A 16419-nucleotide genomic window follows, 5' to 3' on the forward strand; every position below is an offset into this window, starting at 1 on the left:
TTTCTTAATACTTAAGAGCTTGACACAATCCAGGACAAAGCAGCCCACTTGATTGGCACTACATCGACAAACATTCACTCCCTCCATCACTGGCGCACAGTTGCAGCAGTGTGTACCATCTACAAGATGCACAGCAGGAATTCACCAAGGTTCCTTAGACAGCATCTTCTAAATCCACAACCACTACCACCCAGAAGGACAAGGACAGCAGATAGATGGGAACACCACCACCTGGAAGTTCCCTTCAAGTCACTCACCATCCTGACTTTGAAATATATCATCGTTCCTTGGCTGTCGCTGGGTCAAAACCCTGCAACTCCCTTCCTAACAGCACTGTGGGTGTACCTACACCACATGAACTACAGCAGTCCAAGAAGGCAGCTCATCACCACCTTCTCAAGGGCAACTAGGGATGGGCAATAAATACAGGCCTAGCCAGTGATACCCACATACCATGAATGAATAAAAAAAATTTCAGGCTCCACTGCATGAGTGGGAGTGGCCTGGTCAAGCCTGGGTTTGACTACATATAGACTGCGTACGTCCATTTCTAGGTACCATGTTTCTTGTGATTACCGTTGCACATTCCAAATGGATGGATGTGTTTGAAGTGAGATCACCTACTTCACCTGTAACCATTGAAAAACTGCGCCAGAGTTTCAGTGTTCATGGTTTACCTGAAGTTATTGTGTGAGACAATGATGCTGCTTTCACGAGCACTCAATTCCAAATATTCATGAACCTAAATAGGATTAAACACTTCAGATCAGCACCGTATCATCCCTCGTTTAAGGGCTATTTAGAAAGGGCAGCACAATCCTTTAAAACAGGCATGAAGAAACTATCAGAGGGAACATTAGAAACACAAATTTCAAGATTTCTGTTCAGCAATCACACAACTCCTCATGGTGATAAAAACAAAATACTTTGGATGCTGGATATCTGAAACAAAAACAAAAATACCTGGAAAAACTCAGCAGGTCTGACAGCATCTGCGGAAAGGAACACAGTTAACGTTTCGAGTCCGTATGACTTCATCAGAACTGAGGGAATATAGAAATGGGGTGAAATATAAGCTAGATATATAAGGTAGAGGGGGGTGGGACAGGTAGAGCTGGATAGAGGGCCAGTGATAGGTGGAAGCAAAGAAGAGATTGCCAAAGATGTCATAGACAAAAGGACAAAAGGGTGTTGAAGGTGGTGATATTAGCTAAGGAATGTGCTAATGGTGACATTAAGGGTAGAAAGCAGGACAAGCAAGGTACAGATAGCCCTAGTGCTTAAAGGTGGAGATGAAACAATGGATGGAAATACATTTAAAAATTATGGAAACAGGTGGGAAAAGAAAAATATATTTAAATTATTGGAAAAAGTGGGATCGGAAAGGGGGTGGGGATGGAGAAGAGAGTTCACGATCTGAAGTTGTTGAACTCAATATTCAGTCCGGAAGGCTGTAAAGTGCCTAGTCGGAAGATGAGGTGCTGTTCCTCCAGTTTGTGTTGAGCTTCACTGGAACAATGCAGCAAGCCAAGGACGGACATGTGGGCATGAGGGCAGGGTGGAGTGTTGAAATGGCAAGCGACAGGGAGGTCGGGGTAATGCTTGCGGACAGACCGAAGGTGTTCTGCAAAGTGGTCACCCAGTCTGCGTTTGGTCTCGCCAATGTAGAGGAAACCGCATTGGGAACAGCGAATGCAGTAGACTAAGTTGAGGGAGGTGCAAGTGAAATGCTGCTTCACTTGAAAGGAGTGTTTGGGCCCTTGGACAGTAAGGAGAGGGGAAGTAAAGGGGCAGGTGTTGCACCTTCTACAGTTGCATTGGAAGGTGCCGTGGGAGGGGTTTGAGGTGTTGGGCGTGATGGAGGAGTGGACCAAGGTCTTCCAGAGGGAACGACCCCTACGGAATGTCGCCAAGGGGGGTGAAGGGAAGATGTGTTTGGTGGTGGCATCATGCTGGAGTTGGCGGAAATGGTGGAGGATGATCCTTTGAATGTGGAGGCTGGTGGGATGAAAAGTGAGGACAAGGGCGACCCTATCATGTTGCTGGGATGGAAAGGAAGGTGTGAGGGCGGATGCGCAGGAGATGGGCCGGACACGGTTGAGGGCCCTGTCAACGACCGTGGGTGGAAAACCTCAGTCAAGGAAGAAGTTTACCGTTTCTTACAAGAGACCTGTCCTGCACTCTCCAAGATTATTATACCTCCGAACCTCCCACTCCACATCAGAACGAATCAATGGAGGAGCAACAAGCAGGGGAGTGGCAGCTGGTGAATAAGACCATAAAGAAGAAGGGGCCAAGAAGAGACCGAGTCACTTCCCAGACGAGTGGTAAGAGGCAACTCCCGTCCAGCATGGACAACAAGGGCTGCTACACTTTGGATGAAGAAGCACAAGAGCAGCACCTGCAGAGGAAGTGGCAAAGCTCCAGGGAGCTGTAGGAGGAGACACCCGAGCTCCAGAATATTGGAGACAATGAAGAGACCAACACACCCCCAACATCAACCTCAAAGTGAAGAGGCCAGCGCACCCCCAGCTCCGGGAAGCTGGGGATCAGGGAAGAGCTTGGTGCACCCCCAGCTCCGGGAAGCTGGGGATCAGGGAAGAGCTTGGTGCACGCCAGCTCCAGGAAGCTGGGGATCAGGGAAGAGCTTGGTGCACTCCCGCTCCGGGAAGCCGGGAACAGCAGGGGGAATGGATCGGACAGAAACAGAGAACAATCCAAACATCGCTCCTTGCACGAATCCCCCGGTATCACCTGAGCAGAACACTTCCAACGGGGCAGTTCAGGACGGTTTCCTCAGCCCATCTCAAGTGAGACAATTTGCAAACGTTATGGGTTTGCAGGAGCAGACCAAAGGACTGGAACTGTCAAAGACAACAGGTCCGATAAGCGACAAAATGCTTTAAAATGGGGATATAGATTGTGTCCATTAACGTACTTGGCATTAAATCTACTACACAATGAATTGCAACTTTGGATTACCTTGCCAAAGTCAAAGCTGACCTGCAGTTTCTGCTTGACCATACAATACTGCACCTCAGCTCCTCCAGGTGATGGTTGTCCTATGGGCCATCGATCTGGCTGGGAGGAAGTTACTCACGTTCCTGGGTATTCTGCTGCAGGGAGGCAACTTCACCATCTGCAAACTTAAGGAGGTGGTGGGCAGGCTCCTCTTCGTAGCAGACATATTATACAATAATGCTGCGTGCCTGTTAATTGACGAGTGTGCCCCCGGTTCAAGAAGCGTGCGGCTTCAGCAGCTCCCACTGCTGCTGGCAACTTTGTGAGATCGGAACGTCCTGCAACTGGACTGTTTAAAATGTGATGGAAGAACCCGAAGCCTCCACAGACACAAGTACTGAGAATGAAAGCCCAGCCTCAAAATCAAACACACCGAGGCAGGGCTACATGGTGGGGCGGGGGTTAATCTCAGACATTCCAACATCACAACAGAGCTGATACTATTAAAAGGACAGGAATTCAAGACACCATCACAGCAGTGAACACAGGATAACCACCATCATGTAATCTAATTAAAGAAATGAAGGAGGCCATTCACAGCCAAATGGTCCCAGACAACATCCAGTCACCGAAGGAGAGAAACCTTTCACATAAAGATCAGCTGGGAGCCAGGGATACCTCACCTTGGTGGGATTCAGTGTTTTCAGTTGTGGAAGCGCTGAGTAGGTCTGTCTGGTGCAGACATGAAGGATCAAAGAAGGTGCTAAGCACTAACCATCCAGCAGGATGGCCTCAGGAAACGTGTTCATGATATTTCGATAAGGATCATCATAAAAAGGACAAGGTTTGGCACTGCAGTCAAAGAGGAGGGTCAGGAAGGGTCAACCTGGCTGGAGGACCTACAGTTCTCACTGGACAAACCAGCCGTGTTGGGGATCGTAAGTTTTTTCAGCCACATCGTGGTGATACTGCCCTGCCGGTTTTAGGCTCCAGTTGGAAGAAAGATCGAGTTTGGCCTACAGTCAACACCGGACAGACCAGCCGCGTTGGGGATGGGAAGTTTTTTTTTGCAAAAATATACTTTATTCATAAATCTTCAAAAACATTTCGGACCATTTCAAAATCACCATTACAAAAATACAATCAGGTTCAACTTTTACAACATGAATCACAAGGTGTATCAGTACAAACAATGAATATTACAATCATTGGCAGACATTCATTTTAAGCTGTACAGCCTGAGGGGTCTATACAGTTCCCAGTCCCTCGGTGCACTGTGGCTGAAAGGTCTTAGACAGCAACCCTTCCCCATTGAGCCTTTGTGGCGGCTGCCCCAAGCTTAACTGTGTCCCTCAGCACGTAGTCCTGGACCTTGGAATGTGCCAGTCTGCAACACTCGGTCGGGGACAACTCTTTGCGCTGGAAAACCAACATGTTTCGGGCAGACCATAGAGTGTCTTTCACCGAGTTGATGATCCTCCAGCTGCAGTTGATGTTTGTCTCGGTGTGTGTCCCTGGGAACAGCCCGTAGAGCACAGAGTCCTGTGTCACAGAACTGCTCAGGATGAACCTCGACAGAAACCACTGCATCTCTCTCCAGACCTTCTTCGCAAAGACGCAATCTACAAGGAGGTGAACAACGGTCTCTTCCCCATCACAGCCACCTTGAGGGCAACGTGCAGATGGGGTGAGACTCCTGGCGTGTAGGAAGGATCTTACAGGGAGGGCCTTTCTCACCACCAGCCAAGCTACATCTTGGTGTTTGCTGGAAAGTTCTGGCGATGAGGCATTCTGACAAATGACTTTGTCAGTCTGCTCAGGGAACCATCCCACAGCATCCACCCTCTCCTTTTCCCTCAGGGCCTTTAAGACGTTTCGTGCCGACAACTGCCTGATGGACTTGTGGTCAAAGCTGTTTCTCTGCATAAATTTTCCCACGAGGGACAGGTGGTACAGCACGGTCCAACTACTTGGAGCGTTCCACGGCAGCGTGGCCAGACCCATCCTTCACAACACCGGGGACAGGTAGAATCTCAGCACGTAGTGACACTTGGTGTTTGCGTACGGAGGGTCTACACACAGCTTGATGCAGCCGCACACAAAGGTGGCCATCAGTATGAGGGCGATGTTGGGCACGTTTTTTCATCATTTATCTAGAGGCTTGTACATCGTTTCCCTGCGGACATGGTCCATTTTTGACCTCCAGATAAAGCGGAAGATGGCTCGGGTGATCGCCACCACACAGGAGTGTGGAATGGGCCAGACCTGAGCCACGTACAGTAACAGCGAGAGTGCCTCACACCTGATGACCAGGTTCTTACCCGCAATGGAGAGGGAGCGTCGCTCCCACATGTCCAGTTTCCTTTTCACCATAGACACTCGCTCCTTCCAGTTTCTAACACATGCCCCGGTCCCTCCGAACCATATCCCCAGCACCTACAGGCCGTCAGCCCTGACAGTGAAGGGGACAAAGGATCGGTCAGCCCAGTTCCCAAAGAACATGGCCTCGCTCTTCCCACGATTTACCTTGGCTCTCGGGGCCAGTTCGAACTGGTTGCAAATGTGGATAAGTCTGTGCACCAACAGCGGATCCGAGCAGAAGATGGGGACATCATCCATGTACAGGGAGACTTTGACCTGAGTGCCTCCACTGCCTGGGATCGTCACTCCTCTTATACCCGGATCCTTCCTGATGGACTCAGCAAAGGGTTCTATGCAACACACAAACAGGACAGGGGAGAGAGGGCAGCCCTGCCTGACTCCAGATTTAATAGGAAAGCTTTCTGATTCCCACCCATTGATTGAGACTGCGCTACTGATGTTAGTGTAGAGCAGTTGGATCCATTTGCGGATTCCCTCCCCAAACCCCATTTTGGAGAGTACATCCACCATGTAGGTGTGCGATATTCTGTCAAAGGCCTTCTCCTGATCCAGGCTGATGAGGCAGGTGTCCACACCCCTGTCCTGTACATAGGCAATCGTATCCCTGAGCAGCACGAGGCTGTCAGAGATCTTCCTGCCCGGCACAGTGCAGGTCTGGTCAGGGTGGATCACCAACTCCAGAGCGGATTTGACCCGATTGGCGATGACCTTGGGCAGAATCTTATAGTCCACATTCAACAGTGAAATGGGTTGCCAATTTCTAATTTCCTCCCTTTCCCCCTTCTGCTTGTAGATGAGGGTGATGATGCCTTTCCTCATGGATTCTGACATACTGCCAGCCAGGAGCATACTCTCGTACACTTCTAGCAGGTCTGGGCCGATCCAGTCCCACAGAGCCGAATACAACTCCGCCGGCAAGCCATCGCTTCCGGGAGTTTTACTCTTCTCAAAGGACTCAAGGGCCTTAGTCAGTTCGTCAGGCGTTAGCGCTTTGTCCAGACTCTCCTGTGTACTGTCGTCTAAGACCTCCGTGATAGAGGACAGGAAGGACTGGGAGGCCGTGCTGTCTGTGGGCTTCACGTCACACAATCCGGCATAAAAGGATTTGCTGATCCTCAAAATGTCGGACTGTGATGACTTTACGGAGCCATCTTCTTCCTTCAGGCTGCTGATCACAGAGCTCTCTCTGTGTACCTTTTGGAAGAAGAAATGTGAGCACGTCTCATCCTGCTCCACGGAGCGGACTCTGGGATGAAAGATGATCTTGGAGGCCTCCGAGGCAAAGAGTGAGGCTTGCTGGCTCTTCACCTCTTGGAGTTCCTCCTTGACATCGACCCCCATCGACCGCAGCCGGAGCAGATTCTGCGTGTTTTTCTGGAGTCGGGACATTTCCCTCTGTTCCTTTCTAGCTTTCTGGGTGCCTTTGAGGATGAAAAACCTTTTGATGTTTCCCTTGATCGCTTCCCACCAGTGTGTCAGGGACTCAAAGTGGAGGTTCATGGTTCTCCAACCTTTGTAATCCCTCTTGAGCTCCTCAATGTTCTCTGGGGTCAGCAGTTTCACGTTTAGCTTCCATGCCCCCCTGCCAACCCTCTGGTCCTTCTCTAAGTGACAGTCAGCCAGTAGGAGGCAGTGGTCAGAGAAGAACACCGGCTTGACGTTGGTGGATCTGACTGTGAACGCACGGGACACAAACAGGAAATCTATCCTGGAACAGATGGACCCGTCAGGCCGTGACCAGGTGTATCTACGCTGCGGTCCGTCTGCAGGGTTGCTGAAGACGTCGTGCAGCTTGGCATCCTTAACTGTTTCCATCAGGGATCTGGACGTAGCGTCCAATCTGCTGTCGGCCCTGCCGGATCATCCAGCCGCATCGATGATGCAGTTGAAATCACCGCCCAGAATGACCAGCCTGGAGGTCGCCAGCAGCAGTGGGAGCTGCTGAAAAACCTCCAGCCGCTCAGCCCCTTGTGACGGGGCGTAGACGTCAATAACCGGAGTGGAGCATTCTTGTACATTACGTCTGCTACGAGGAGGCGCCCGCCCACCACCTCCTTAACCTGGGAGACGGTGAAGTTGTCTCCCTGCAGCAGAATCCCCAGGCCGGAGGAACGAGAGTCGTTTCCTCCCGACCAGATCGATGGCCCATGGGACCCACCATGGTGACCATTGCCTGTAGGAGCTGAGGTGCGGTATCGCACACTCCTGCAGAAACAACAGGTCAGCTTTGACCTTGGCAAGGTAGTCCAAGGTCGCAACTCATCACTTAGTAGATTTAATGCTGGGCACATTTATGGATACAATCTTTACACCCATTTTAAAGCAGTTAGTCTCTTACCAAACCTGTTGTCTCTGAGAGTTCCAGACCTTTGGTCTGCTCCTTCATGCCCGTAGTGTTCACAAATTGTCTCACTTTGGATGGGCTGAGGAAAGCGTCCTGAACCTCCCCATTGGAGATGTTCTCCTCGGGTGGCATCTGGGGGTCCGTGCAGAGAGCGGGGTTTGAAATGTCCTCTGTTGGAGAAGCTTCTCCAATCCTCTCCCCCTCTGGGGCGTTGCTGCTCCCAGATTCCCGGAGCTGGGGTGCGCTGAGCGCCTCACTGCTCCCAGATTCCTGGGGCTGGGGTACACTGGCCTCTTCGTGTTGTGGGCAAAGTTGGGGTGCGCTGGTCTCCTCATTGTCTCCAACGTTCTGGAGCTTAGGTGTCTCATCCTCCAACTCCTTAGAGCTTTGCCGCTTCTTCTGTAGATGCCGCCCTGGCCCTTCTTCTTCCGAAGAGCTGCTGCTCTTGTTATCCGTGTCGGATGGGAGACACCTCTTGCCTCTTGTCTGGGAAGTGGCTTAGTTTCTTTTTAGCCCCTTCTTCCTTTTGGCTCTCTTCACCAGCTGCCCCTCCCCCTGCTGCTTTCCCACTGCTGCCTCCTCCTCCTCCATTGATTCGCTCTCCTGAGGAGTGGGAGGTTCAGGGGGCAGTGCTGTTGATTGGCCGTCTGTTGCCCCAATCTTTTCCTCCACCTTGTCTCTCTGTGTGTCCTCCTTTATCCCGTTGTTCTCCCTGGGGGCCTTGGTAGTTGGAGTGACACGAGGCATTTCTTCTGCTTCCCCCTCGTTGGCTTTGGCTGCCTGTGCATAAGTGAGGCAGCGTTTGGGGCAGGTCCTGTAGAGGTGACCTGCCTCGCCACACAGGTTGCAGCACTTAGTCTGTTTACAATCTTTTGTCTGGTGCCCTTCCTGTTTGCAGTTCTTGCAGAGGACGGAGCTGCAGTTGGCCGCCACATGACCAGACTTGCCGCATGAGCGACAAAATTTGGGTTGCCCAGCGTAGACAAGGTAGCCACGGCTTCCCCCGATAGCGAATCTGGAAGGGGGGTGGAAGGCGGCTCCCTTACCGTCGGTCTTGAGCGTGACCTTAACCTGGCGTTTACATGTCCAGATCCCCAAATCATCTCTAACCGCGGTGCAGCTCCCAACCTTATCAAAGTACCTGGTAAGGAAGGTGAGCACGTCAGCGACAGGGACGAAGGGGTTGTACAGATGCACCGTCGCAACCCGTTCACGATGCAACGGCAGAGCAAAGAGCGGCTCCACCATCAGGATCTTCATTTCTGGCCGGTCTTTCTTTTCCTCAAAGACCTTCAGGAGTTTGACGCAAGCTGCCACTTGCTTGAAGGTCACATCAAAAAATCCAGCGCTGGGGAAATCCTGTAGGCAGTAGATCTCCGCAGCCTCGAAACCACACAGCTTGAATAGGATCCTCTTGGTGAAGAAGGTCCTATCCATTCCTGTTCCTTGCTCGCTGCCCTTCACCATGACCCGGATGGTGTTAGGTACCCCATGGTAAGTTTCAGCCAAATTGTAGTGAGATTGGTCTGAGGGTTTTGGGGTGAAAACTCGGTGTTTTTTTTTGCCGGTCCCTTGTAACTTGTTTCAGCCATATCTTGGTGATATTGGTCTGCGGGATTTTTTCTAAAGGTTTCGGCACAGGATGTGGTGTTTTGCCTGTGTTTTTGTAAGTTTTAACCGAGTCGTGGTGACTTTGTGTCGGGTACTGGGAATAGGTTGTTTTAAATTTTGGGTTTTGTACTGTGGGGTTGTGGGTGATTCAATATCAGAAGAAACCTGTCTCGCTGGTCATTCTGTTCAAGACATACACTTGTGAATCTGGTGTCACGGACTTTGAGTGTGGGGAGGGCTCTGAGGGTAAAAGGGGAACCGCTACAGAATTGGCAACTGCTGCAGGACAGCAGTAGGTGATGCGGCTGAACAGGGGGCAAAGTGGACAAAATGGGGCAGGAAAAGTGATCCTCCCATTGAGAATGGAAACGAGGTCACAGAAGTATATCCTTGGCAAGCTAAAGCCAAGTGAGACATGGTTAAGGGAAATAGCTAATTCAGAGGATCCATTAGGATGGGTCAAGGGGTGAACTGAGTCATCCCAATGGTGAAAGAAGATAGAAAAGACAGTGTGGTTGTATGGATATGACTATCAACACCGTAAAGGTCAGTGTGAAAATATTAAACTCAGACAAGAAGTAGAGATCCTGAGGAAACAAGCCTCGGACAGGGAAGTGGTAGTTAACCGTTTGAAGAAGGAACTTTAGGAGCTAGAGACAGAAATGGTCACAGAACAATCAGGGCATAAACAGGCCTTGAGCCTGGTCTGTAAGGTAGAGGAAGAGAGAAATGAGTATCAGAGGTTATATTATGAGGTCAAGGCACAGGCTCAGGACTGGAAGACAAAGTGTGAGGGTATGAAGGCAGCTTCTCATTTGATAAAGGAACAGAAAAGGGGCAAGGTACCTTTTGAAGGCGAGAAGTTGTCTAATCAACAGGTCCAGACACTGCTCACTGAGTGCCTGGAGGACGGGGACAGACATTGCTCACTGAGTGCCTGGAGGACGGGGACAGACATTGCTCACTGAGTGCCTGGAGGACGGGGACAGACATTGCTCACTGAGTGCCTGGAGGACGGGGACAGACATTGCTCACTGAGTGCCTGGAGGACGGGGACAGACACTGCTCACTGAGTGCCTGGAGGACGGGGACAGACACTGCTCACTGAGTGCCTGGAGGACGGGGACAGACATTGCTCACTGAGTGCCTGGAGGAGGGGGACAGACACTGCTCACTGAGTGCCTGGAGGAGGGGGACAGACACTGCTCACTGAGTGCCTGGAGGACGGCGACAGAAGCTATGTTTATTCAAGAATGGATGGAGGAGAAAAAGCTAAGAGCTGAAAAGGTAACAGACATTTTGGTTAGAACAGTTTATTGTTCTGAGAAGTGTGGCGAGGTTTTTGAGGGGTCAGGGAATGTAAGATGCAGGGCAAGCAAGGCAATTGGGAACTTAAAACGGTACTGGCCCCTGCTGAGATGAGAAGAGATGAGCTCCTCTGTCAGTGAGGCCATGATCCAGCTGTTTGCGTAAGGTTGAGACATAAGAGACCCTTTGGGGTCATGGAAAATGGTTAGGGGAAAGTAAGACACTAAGTTGATTTGCCCACAGTTAAAATGTTGTGTGAATGATAAAAAAAAACCTAGTGTGTATCTGAATGGATTCAGTTTCTCTCTGTGTGTTTCAATAGAGTGTCTTGTTTGAATTTCTGTGTTTGTGCTCCAGTGCCTGTCAATGAGTGGATGTGGGAAGTGTTAAATACAATTTGTGCTTGTGCTGAGTGAGAAAGAGAGTGAGTCTTTGTCCCTTTGATTTCTCTGTGTGGCTGCAAGCCAGTGTCTGAGTCACTTAAAACTTGCTTAACCCCTCCTGGTCTGTTTTTGTATGTGGTTTTCAAACAGTTAGTTGTTTAAGCTGTTTCAAAAGCTGTAATCGTTTGTGTGATAAAGATTTTACATGGGTGAGCACAAGTGTACAACACATTTGGATTTAACACTTCCAACATCCACTCACCGACAATTGAGGGGAGGAAAACCAAATTATTAATAGCCGGGAGCATCAATATCTACCCTGCAGGCACTAGATTTCCCCAAGGTCCCCTTGTCAGGAAAAAGTATAAAAACTGTAAGTATGGAAAACCGCCCTCTGCCAAATCCATTGACAGCAAGGTTACAAGTTGAGATAAGACCTTTGCAGGAAAAACATTCTTTTCTTGTGAGTACTACCTCACCAGTAAATTTATTAGGAAGGGACTTATTATGTAAGCTAGGGTGCAATATTTATTGTCGCCCTGTTGCTGTATTCTTGGAGGTCCCAGCCGCACAAAATGAGGAGGTAGGGCAGGAGTTGTTACAGGAAGGACAAATCTGTTCAGAGTGCAGATACCCTAAAAATACTGGAACAAGTCCCAGACCATTTATGGGCTACCCACCCAAATGATGTAGGGAATCTGGAATCTGCACAGCCAGTGCAGATCCATGTTGGCCGTGTTAAGTCATTGCCAAGGATGACCCAATACCCTCTGAGACCGGAGATGGAAAAGGGAATCCTACTGGTTATGCAGTTATTATTAGAACAAGGTATTATTGTCCCTACTGCTAGTCCCTGCAACACCCCTATTCTACCTGTTAAGAAACCTGGAAGGGATACTTATCGATTTGTACATGACTTAAGAGCTGTAAACCAAGTTGTGATGCCCTCTTTTCCTGTAGTACCCAACCCTGCTTTCCATGATCCCACCCGAAGCTACCTATTTCACTGTAATAGACTTATGTTCAGCATTTTTCAGTATTCCCATACACCCTGATAGCCAGTATCTGTTTGTTTTTACTTACCAAGACCAACAGTATACTTGGACAAGATTGCCCCAAGGTTATACTGATTCACCTTCCCAAGCTTTGAAAAAGGATTTACAGGATGTGGTTTTCCCGAATGGCTCCATTCTGATGCAGTATGTGGATGACCTACTGATTGCAGCCCCTGACCAGGTGGCTTGCCAAGAAGACTCCCTGTACCTACTCAGAGCATTAGCTCGCAAAGGGCATAAAGTCTCGAAGGAAAAGGTTCAATGGTGCCGCCTGCAGGTTATTTACTTAGGACACAAAATCTCCCAAGAATCGAGAAATCTTCTGTCCAAACGGACAGAAATAATTCTGCAACTTCCTAAGCCCTTGACCATTAAGCAAATGCAATCCTGTCTAGGAACGACAGGGCACTGTAGACAATGGATTTCAGGGTATGTCCAGATTACACAGCCTCTGCAAGAAAAGACAAAAGTTAATACTGAAGAACCCATCCAATGGTCCCCAGAAATGGAGGACGCATTTATGAAGATAAAGCAGATGTTAGTAGAAGTGCCTGCTTTGGGTCTCCCTAATTACCAGCTTCCTTTTACCCTGCACTGCCATGAAAAGGACAGATTTGCAAAGGCGGTACTAGTACATAAAACATGGCGATACAATGCGACCAATAGCTTACTACAGCACCAAACTGGATGCTGTGGCTAAAGGCTTACCTTGCTGCCTAAAAGCAGTGGCAGCCGCTGCACTAGCAGTCGAGGCTTCCTCCAACATTGTTTTGGGAAGCCCTTTAACCTTGGCAGTACCGCATGCTGTAGCCGCCCTACTTAACCGTAACAATACTCAACACCTTTCAAATGCCCACCTGACCAAATATGAAATAACTTTACTCTCAGCCTCTAACATTACCATTCAAAGGCTTTCACCCTTGAATCCCGCCTCCCTAATGCCTACACCTGTGGATGGAGAGCACCATGACTGCGGATTGGTAACTCAACGCTATGCCAAACCAAGACCAGACATCCTCGAGGCTCCCATCCCGAACCCTGATCAAGAGTATTTTGTGGATGGACCTTCATACAGGGACCCACAGGGATCTTTGTTAGTAGGATATGCGGTGTGCCCTGCCCATATGACAGTTGAGAGTGGCCCGTTGCCAACCTCCTACTCTGCACGAAAGACTGAGCTGCACGCTCTAACCAGGGCATGCCACTTGGGCCAAGACCAATCTGTTAATATATATATACAGATTCCCAGGATGCCTGTGGAGTAGTACACGACTTTGGTGTACTACGGCAACAATGGGGATTTTTGACTTCTGCGGGTACACCCATCCGGCTAGTACACGACTTGTTAGTCACCATTCAGCTGTTATAAAGTGTCAAGCCCATGCAAGTAACACCGATGATATACCTAGAGGAAATGAGAGAGCTGATCTTGCTGCTAAAAATGCTGCTCCTGTCCCACTTCCCGAGACATTGTGTCTCCCCAGTAGAGCGACAAACAGGACAGAGGATAAAATGCCCAGTCTGCTACTAGATCTTGCAAATTTGCAGGAGTCTGCACCACAGAAAGAAACTGGATCCTTAAAGAATGTGAAAAGGATGGGGCAGGTCTCTGGAGATCCACAGATGGCAGACCCGTGGCCCCCAGACAGGTGTTGCCTTATCTAGCCAGAAATTGCTCACGGTGTGACACACACGTGAACAAAGGGGGGGATAATCGAGACCATTGGGGAAACCTGGTACGCCCCAGGATTTGCGTCAACAGCAACTGACTGTTGCAAAAGATGTGTCATTTGCCAACAATTTAACCCTGGGAAAGGACAGCCTACCCAAAAAGCGGTTAAACAAAGTCCAGACGGACCTTTCATAAATGTACAAATTGATTTTATACAGTTACCTATGGGGTTAGGATATGAATATGTACTAGTCATAGTGGATACGTTTTCAAAACGGATTGATGCTTTCCCTGTGTGAAAGGCAGACGCTATGACTGTAGCGAAATTACTGATTAAGGAAATAATCTGCAGGTTTGGCCTACCAGAAAGTATAGATAGTAACAGAGAAACACACTTTACGGGAAAAATTATGCAGGAGATATGCAAGGCTTTGGGTATTAAGCAAAACTTGCATTGCTCTTACCATCTGCAATCATCTGGAATAGCAGAAAGAAATAATGGTACTCTGAAAAACAAACTAGCCAAGCTTTGTAGAGAAACTGGTTTAAAATGGCCAGAAGTGTTACCCATTGTCCTTATGAGCATGAGGTCTACACCTAACTTAGAGGTTAAACTAAGCCCACATGAAATAATAATGGGAAGTCCTATGAGAGTAGGATTCAATCCCACTTGGCTAACCAAACCCTTGGATCTGCATGAGGCAGATGACAAATAGATACGGTATCGTCAAACACTGACTAAACAGTTAGAATCTATTCACACACAGGTAAAAGCAACACAAAAGACTCCAGGAGAGTTCCAGTTCCATAAGCTAAAACCATGAGAGTGGGTCCTTGTGAAAGTACACAAAAGGAAAGATTCCCTTAAACCCAGATGGGAAGGACCCTATTGATCGCTACTGACAACCAGAACAGCGGTAAAGGAAAAGCTACTTGGATACAAGCCTCTCACTGCAAGCGAGTACCAACTTCAGAGGAAAGCTAATTGAGTTTGAACACTGTTAAGTAAGTCGTAAGAAACTGTACTTTTGCTACTTTTGTGTCTGTTTGTGGTGGGGTTAGTAAAGAATGGGCAGGGACAAGGGGTCAACCTAGTCAAACAATGTGGGGGGTGATAAAAACGATTGTACATGTAAGAATCAACAGTGCGGAGTACCATCGAATCATCACTCTTTTGGCAATTTTACATGCACTAGCAACCACAATGGTAGTTGTTGGAATTGCACTATCCAACCTGCAGTCGGGGGAAAGACTGATCTAACAAAGATTCAGTGCTGCCCAGATGGTAAAATCAAAATAATCAATGGAGAAAGTTGCCTTGACCCACCCTATGTGCCCCAGTCAACAACTTTGGCCCCCAACTGCATCTTTAACTACTTCACCTACCCCAATGGAAACAACTACCATGGCAGCCCCATAGTGCCTCAAGAATGGGTCAGAGGTAACACCACTAAACACAGGACTGGTAATAATCCCAGAGAAGGTGGAAGTTATCATCATACCAGGATATACCCATGTAAGGATAGTGGTAAAGCTAACTAAACTCAACATGCCAGAATGGTGTCCCAATGGACTAAGAAACCTACACACCAAACTGTTAAGAGAAGTTAGCCAAACGGGGCTCACATTAGAAGCTGAGAAAGTGGGAGAGTGCCACCACCATAGACACTACTCAAAAACGCCGCAAATGAAGAGGCATCTTAGAGGTAGCAGGAATTGGATATGCGGCAGGAACAGCCACAGTCAATACCTTAGACATAGGCACGTTACAAACAGAAATTGACAAACTAAAGGCTCACATGAAACAGATAATTCAGGAGCAATATGATGACCAGGGAGAAGCAGCCCAGACTAGTGAACAGTTGACTGTCCTTATCCAGGAAGGTTTGAAACGCCTGAATCCAGTAACCAACACAATAAATGCCCTGATTAACAGAGAAGAGGGTGAGGAAAGGAATGAAACAAGGGATGCTGTATGCACCTTATACGGCTCTTGAATTCTGGCTCATGTAGACATAAGTTTGTTGCAACTAAAAATCACCAGGTGCCGGATTGGATAGGAGAAAGGACCCTACAAGAATGGACAATCTTGGTGTGCATAAATAAAAGAAAGGACAAGGAGTCAGAAAGCCAAAGAGATCTGGAAAAGATGGCCCTAATAAGGAGAGAGTAAGTGGATTGTGTTACAAAGCACAAAAGGGGGGACTCAGAAAGAAAATATTACAGGATAGGAAATAGAGAGGTAAGAGGAAGTAAGCTAAGAAAATAACCAGTTGTCCCTTGGCTGCCGAAACCCACAATGGACAAAAAGGAGGAAGTCATGAAATGTTAACATCCTGACTATGTTTAACTTGTACAAAAACAGAATTACCTGGAAAAACTCAGCAGGTCTGGCAGCATCGGCGGAGAAGAAAAGAGTTGACGTTTCGAGTCCTCATTACCCTTCGACAGAACTCATGAGGACTCGAAACGTCAACTCTTTTCTTCTCCGCCGATGCTGCCAGACCTGCTGTGTTTTTCCAGGTAATTCTGTTTTTGTTTTGGATTTCCAGCATCCACAGTTTTTTGTTTTTATCTCTATGTTTAACTTGTACTTTATGTGTGTGCAGATGAATGTTAAAATGAAATTGTAACCTTTGTGTGAAAACCAGGAAAGTATTCTTGGAGCATAGCCAGAATCAAATTAACTTTGTGCGCGATTAA

Source organism: Carcharodon carcharias, chromosome 31 (assembly GCF_017639515.1).
Source record: "Carcharodon carcharias isolate sCarCar2 chromosome 31, sCarCar2.pri, whole genome shotgun sequence".
Classification (NCBI taxonomy): Eukaryota; Metazoa; Chordata; class Chondrichthyes; order Lamniformes; family Lamnidae; genus Carcharodon; species Carcharodon carcharias.